The sequence below is a fragment of the Terrapene carolina genome, unplaced genomic scaffold (assembly GCF_002925995.2).
Source record: "Terrapene carolina triunguis isolate 2854851 unplaced genomic scaffold, T_m_triunguis-2.0 Scaffold89, whole genome shotgun sequence".
NCBI classification, from domain to species: Eukaryota; Metazoa; Chordata; order Testudines; family Emydidae; genus Terrapene; species Terrapene triunguis.
Genome location: NW_020664440.1, coordinates 30,776,799 through 30,783,717, shown reverse-complemented (window position 1 = coordinate 30,783,717; position 6,919 = coordinate 30,776,799). Strand labels below are relative to the sequence as shown.

The 6,919-nt window shown below is 51.9% G+C and overlaps 1 protein-coding gene across 1 annotated transcript in view; it reads right to left on the bottom strand.

The window, feature by feature from the left end:
- LOC112102323 (atypical kinase COQ8A, mitochondrial-like) overlaps positions 1-186 on the bottom strand; it is a 15,200-nt gene extending 15,014 nt beyond the window's left edge. The window contains exon 1 of the mRNA XM_026650351.1: positions 107-186. The gene's annotated coding sequence lies outside the window, so the exon portion shown is untranslated. The remainder of the gene's footprint in view (positions 1-106) is intronic.
- Between the last annotated feature and the right edge of the window lie 6,733 nt (positions 187-6,919).

Below are 6,919 nucleotides of genomic sequence, written 5' to 3'. Positions count from 1 at the left end.
CAGCCCCGCTCCCCCCATTCCCGCCCGGGCATCCCCCCTCCAGCCCCCCGCGAGCCCCACTCCCCCCATTCCCGCCCCTGTCCGCACCCAGAGGTTGCTTCTTTACCTCCGTGGTCCCCAGAGGGGCGGGGGGTCCTCAGTCTGTCGGATCCTGGGGCGGGAGGAGCTGGACCCGCTGCCCCGAAGTCTGGCCCGGCTGCTGCTCCCCGAGCGCTTTTGTTCCCAGCCTATCTCTGTCCGCCCGCATCGCTCCCCAAGCCCATGCAATGACGTCTCCGTAGATCCTGGCCAATGGGAGCTAAGTAGGCGTGTCCCTCACCTAGCCCCCCCCTTGCATCCCAGCATTCCGGCTTGCCTATGGCAGGGGGCTAGCATGGTGCCCACAGAGCGCCCCGAAGCCAGCCACTCGCTGTCCATCATCAACCCTCCGCTGGGTTATTGGTTTGTGTGTGTGTGTCTGGGGGGGGAGATAACAGGGTCACCCAAAGGCTCATTGCTCACAAGGAGGGGCCGGTGGGAGCGGGAGCTGTTTGTGTCGTTACAAGGGTGCATGGGGTGTGTGGGTTGGAGAAGTTCCTAGCAAGAGAAATAAAAAGCATCAAAAATTGAATCAAAACACAAGACGTGCTTCCTTTCTATTATGGGTATTGTGGTAGCACCTAGGAGCCCCACTCATGGCCCAGGCCCCCATCGTGCTAAGCGCTGTACAGAACGAAAGATGCCCCCGAGAGCTTCCAGAATAAGACAAGAGACAACAGCCAGACAGGGACAGAGGAGGAAGCCCAAGGAAACAATGAGGCATTATTAGTCAGCATGATAGACAGTGGTTTCTGCACACCAGCAGCCTGTTAAGGTTTTTGTAGGCATCATGACAAAGGAGAGTTTGAAAGAGGGATGAAGATTGTGTGTGTGGAACACAGATTGTGTGTGTGAGAGAGAGAGGCATACTCTGGGTGTGTGTGCATGACACAGGGTATGTGTGAGCGAAAGAGGTTTTGTGTGCATGTATGACAGATAGTACATGTGTTAAAAGTTAGTGTGTGTACACAAGAATGTGCATGACAGAATGTGTGTGTGAGATTGTGTGTGTGTATATTAGACAGACTATGTCTGAGAGACACAGTGTGTATGGGACTGTGTTTGAGAGGTGAGTGCATGTGTGTGTGTGAAACAGACTGTGTGAGAAATACAAAGAGAAATACAAATGTGTGAGTGAGTGATTGTGTATTAGCCACTCTGTGTGAGATGGAGAGAGTATATGTGTGTGTAAGAGATTGAATGCTTGTGCAAGACTGTGTGTGTGTGACATACAGTCAGCGACCATGGGCATGTCTACACTACAGAATTGTCAAGCTAATTTATGTCGGCATACAGCCACTGCAGTAATTACACCACTTGTGCATGTCTACACTTTGCTCCTTGTGATGTGTCCTCGCCAGGAGCACTTGTACCAATTGAACTCTCAGTGTGGGACATTGTGGGATGGCTTCTGAAAGGCAGCAACAGCAGATGTGAGCACCACAGTGTCTACACCGACACTGCGTCGATCTAACTACATCAACATTGACTCTACACCTCTTGTGGAACTGGAGTTATTAATGCAGCGGAGCGGTCAAGTGACGTTGATGGGAACAACATTTTAGTGTAGACGCTTACAGAGTTAGGTCAACGTAAGCTGTTTTATGTCGATCTAACTCTTTAGTTTTCAGAGTGGTAGCTGTGTTAATCTGTATCAGAAAAAAAATAACGAGGAGTCTTTGTGGCACCTTAGAGACTAACAAATGTATTTGGGCATAAGCTTTCGTGGGCTAAAACCCACTTCATCAGATGCATGGAGTGAAAAATACAGTAAGCAGAGTATATATAGCACATGAAAAGATGGGAGTTGCCTTATCAAGTGGGGGGTCAGTGCTAACGAGCTAATTCTCATAGACTCATAGACTTTAAGGTCAGAAGGGACCATTATGATCATCTAATCTTAATTCAATTAAGGTTGACAAGTTGACAAGAAGGTGTGAGTATTAGCAGAGGGAAAATTACTTTTTGTAGTGACCCATCCACTCCCAGTCTTTATTCAGGCCTAATTTGATGTGTGTCCACACCTTCTTGTCAACTGTTTGAAATGGGCCACCTTGATTGCATTGGCCGTGTTAGCACTATGAAAGTAATTTTCCCTCTCTTGGTATTTTCCCTTTCTTCTTAACTGTTGAGAATAAGCCACTTTCACCTTAATTTAATTCGCTCGTTAGCACTGACCCCCCACTTGATAAGGCAACTCCCATCTTTTCATGTGCTATAATATATATCCTGCTTACTGTATTTTTCACTACATGCATCTGATGAAGTGGGTTTTAGCCCATGAAAGCTTATGCCCAAATAAATGTGTTATTCTCCAAGGTGCCACAAGGACTCCTCGTTGTTTTAACTCTTTAGTATAGACCACACATGCACGCACACACACACAGAGTGTACACACATACACACAGTCAGGGCCGGCTCTGGTGCGGCCGGAGCCCCGGGGGGAGGGCGGCGAGCCCCGGCGGGGGCTCCGCTCTCCCCTCGGCAGCCGGCCGGAGGGCGCCGGAGGGGAGGGCGGCCGGAGCCCTGGGAGGAGGGCGGCAAGCCCCGGTGGGGGCTCGGCTCTCCCCCCGGCGGCCAGAGCGCCGGGGGCAGGGTGCAGGGGGGAGGCGGCCAGAGCGCCGGGGGGAGGGCGGCGAGCCCGGCTGTGGCCCCGCTCTCCCCAGCTGCCGGAGCGCCGCGCCGCCCCCCTCCAGGTGCCGCCCCAAGCACCAGCTTGGTTGCCTGGTGCCTGGAGCCGGCCCTGCACACAGTGTACACACACACACTGCCTCCTGCTGTCTGGAATGTCAAATTCCGGGTGACATTAAACAAGAGAGTATTGGGTAGACCAGAAGATTAACAGTACTTTAGAGGACCGAACTGAGATCAGGCCTCCATTGTGCCAGGTGCTGCACAGACCCCAAGGCAGATCAGGACCCCCATTGTGCCAGGTGGGGCGCAGATGCACAGTGAAAGGCGGCCCCTGCCCTGAAGAGCTCCCAGTCTAGATGAATAAAGGAGGGATTATTCTCCCTGTTTGACGGATGGGGAAACTGAGGAGCAGAGGATTTAATTGCTTGCCCAAGGTCAGGGGTGCTTGTGGCAGAATCCAGACCCCCTGACTCCCAGTCTGGTGCCTTCCCCCCAAGCCACTCTAGCTGAGAGGTCCCCAAGTGGTGAGGACACAATGGGATATGGCTGTGAGGTCGTGGCGGGTTCCGGAGCAGCCCATGTGCTAGGCTGTGGCAACTCCCTGGGGATCGGGCCATGGCTGCCCAGGTATGGTCTCTGCCCTTCCTGCTGCATTGGGCTGTCCTGAGCGGGATGCTGACCCTTGGCTGGGCCGAGGGGCCCTGTGAGAAGCAATTCCGCATCAGGCAAGAGGGGCCTGGGGCCGAGGGCCGGGCAGGGAGCCCAGTGCAGGTGGTGATGGTGTGTGGGGTGGCTGTGGCTGTGCTGTATGGCCTCATCAAGGCCGTGGCATCGGATCCCGACTGCGAGGAAGAGGAGGAGCCCGAGGAAGAACAGAGTGAGGTGAGGGTGCAGGGATGCCAGCCTGGCAAAGGAGGTGGGGACACCAATCTGACAAAGAGGGCAGAACCCTAGCCAGGAATAGGGGCAGGCACACCAGTTTGGCAAAGGAGGTGGAGCCCCTGGCCTGGCACGGGGTGGGGGCAGGGCAACTGGCCTGGCAAAGGGGAGAGGGGGCAGGACCACCAGTCCAGCAAAGGGGATGAGAGCCTACATCAGTCTGCCAAAGAGGACAGGACTAAAGCCTGGAGTACATGTCCCTCGGCTAACAGCTTCTGACATGTGGCTCCATGCCAGTGCATCACACACCCTCCCATGATCCTTGTATCCTGGGCTGGGATCCTGCTGACACAGGTGATGGACTGCCTTGGACATCCCAGGCCCAGGCCCTTGCCTTCTGTCTCTGAGATACACTGCTGGCCAGGCATGCAGAGAAACCGCCCCTAGGGTCATCACAGCCGGAGACAGACAGGGGTGTGGAGAATGGTGGGCACACAACATGAGACAGCCATACTGCCCTTGGGCTGCCAGGGAGGGTTTGCCATGGGGTCCTTGGAGGAGCCGGGGAGACAGCTACAAACGGCAGGGTGGGGGAGGATGGTGGAATGTGCGGGGCCACTATGTACTTCTATCCATCCATCTTCATACATACCCCTCCATCTATCCATCCCCCCACACCTCTCCATCTCCCATACCTGTTCTTTCATCTATCCCCCCCATGCTCCCCTCCCATCCCCCCATCTAGCCCTATACATACTAATCTATGTATTTATCCACCCGTCAAACCATCCTCATACACATCCCCCTCTATCTATCCATCCATTCATCCCTGGTGGTGGGGACTCCCCCAGGGGAGATGAAGTTGGAACTGCCCTGGCCCTGACCCCAACTCTCTCCCCTCGGCCAGGCCAGCGAGGGCTGCAGCACGGTAGGCAGTGAGGTGGGCAGCAAGGCAATGGCTGTGCCCCCACGCCCTGCATGCACACCGAGGAAGGCCAAGGAGAGACACCTACGAAGGCTGAGCCAGATGGAGAGGAAGGTGCAGGGCTTCCTGAATGAGCTGCGGAGGCGCAGGGAGGTGCTTGAAACTCGGGGGCTGCAGGGGACTTGGGGGGCCCAGGGAGAGGAGATTTGCCCACCAGAGTGGAACCTGGACAAGCTGCACGTCACTGTCTATGAGATCTCAGAGGACTCTGACTAAAGGGATAATAAAGGACTGGAAAGCCTGGTCTGTCTGGTGCTGTTGCATTGCGGGGAGATGGCTGGGGAATGGGATGTGGGACTGTGGGAGACACGGGGCAAGAGGATAGGGGGGAATAAGTGGGGGGAGGCAAGGGGCAAGTGATGGGGGCTTGGGATGGAGAGTCAATGATGCAGGAATGGGGGAAGAGGGTGGAAGGGGACTGGAGTGGGGAATCACTGAGGGGTGGATGGGGAAGGTGGAGGGAAGAGTCTATGAAGGAATCTAAGCTTTGAGATACTTTGAGAAGAAATTATGTAAAAAGGGATAGAGAAAAACTGAGATAGTGGGGGGGCATGGAGGGGTCTGAAGTTTATAAATCCAGAGAGAGAGAGAGAGAGAGAGAGAGAGAGAATGAATAAAAGTAGAAATTAATTAGATAGATAGATTGATAGATGAGTGTGTGTGAATGTATATAGGGACAGCAGGATGGATATGGAGGTGGATGGGTGGATGCAGGGGTTTGTATGCGGATGGATGGATGGGTGGATGGATGGGTGGAAAGATGGATATGGGGATTGATGGGTGGTGAATGGGGATGGGTAGATGGATGAGTGGCTATGGGGATGGATGGATGAATGTGTGTGTAGGTCTTTATGGGGCTAGGTGGATGGATGTGTATGTGTGGAGACGGGTGGATGGGTTTGGAAATGGATGAGTGAGCGTATATGAGGATGGGGGTATGGTCGGATGGATGGGAGTATATGGAGATAGATGGGTGGGTTTATATGGGATGGGTGGATGGACAGATGGATATGGGAATGGATGGGTGGGGGTACATGGGATGGGTGGATGGACAGATGGATATGGGAATGGATGGGTGGGTGTATATGGGGCTGGGTGGATGTGTGATGGGTTGGGTTATGGAAACCCCCTTGGGACCGCTACCTGGTGTGCTGAGACTACCTCTGAGCCCGTTTTCCCTGGCAGATTGGGACTTCAATACCCTGTCTTGTTGAGCCAGACGCTAGCCTGCTGCAAACACAGACTCAGGTCTAAACCACGTCCCCCCAAAACTGCAGACTAACTGAAAACAGGTTAAGAAAGTATACCTGTCTCTAGCATCCAGACACCCAGTTCCCAATGGGATCCAAATCCCAAATAAATCCGTTTTACTCTGTATAAAGCTTATACAGGGTAAACTCATAAATTGTTCACCCTCTATAACACAGATAGAGAGATATGCACAGCTGTTTTCTCCCCCAGGAATTAATTACTTACTCTGGGTTAATTTATAAGCAAAAAGTGATTTTATTAAATATAAAAAGTAGGATTTAAGTGGTTCCAAGTAATAACAGACAGAACAAAGTAAATTACCAAGCAAAATAAAACAAAAACACGCAAGTCTAAGCCTAATACAATAAGAAACTGAATACAGATGAAACTTCACCCTCAGAGATGTTCCAATAAGCTTCTTTCATAGACTAGACTCCTTTCTAGCCTGGGCCCAATCCTTTCCCCTGGTACAGTTCTTGTTCCAGCTCAGGTGGTAGCTAGGGGATTTCTCATGCCTGCAGCCCCCTTTGTTCTGTTCCACCCCCTTATATATCTTTGACACAAGGTGGGAATCCTTTGTCCCCCTCTAGGTTCCCACCCCTCCTTCTAAATGGAAAAGCACCAGGTTAAAGATGGATTCCAGTTCAGGTGACATGATCACATGTCACTGTAAGACTTCATTACTCACTTGTCAGCACACACGTATACAGGAAGACTTACAAGTAAACAGAGCCATTTACAACCAATTGTCCTGGTTAATGGGAACCATCAAGATTCCAAACCACCACTAATGGCCCACACTTTGCATAACTACAATAGGACCTCAGAGTTATATTTTATATTCCTACTTTCAGAAACAAGAATGATACATTCATACAAATAGGATGAACACACTCAGTAGATCATAACCTTTGCAAAGATATGTTACATGGCATATCTAACATAAAACATATTCCAGGTATGTCATATTTACATTCATAAGCATATTTCTATAAAGCATTATGGGGTGCAACATCACAGGATGGATGGGTGTATATGGGATGGATGGATGGACAGATGGATATGGGAATGGATGGGTGGGGGTACATGGGA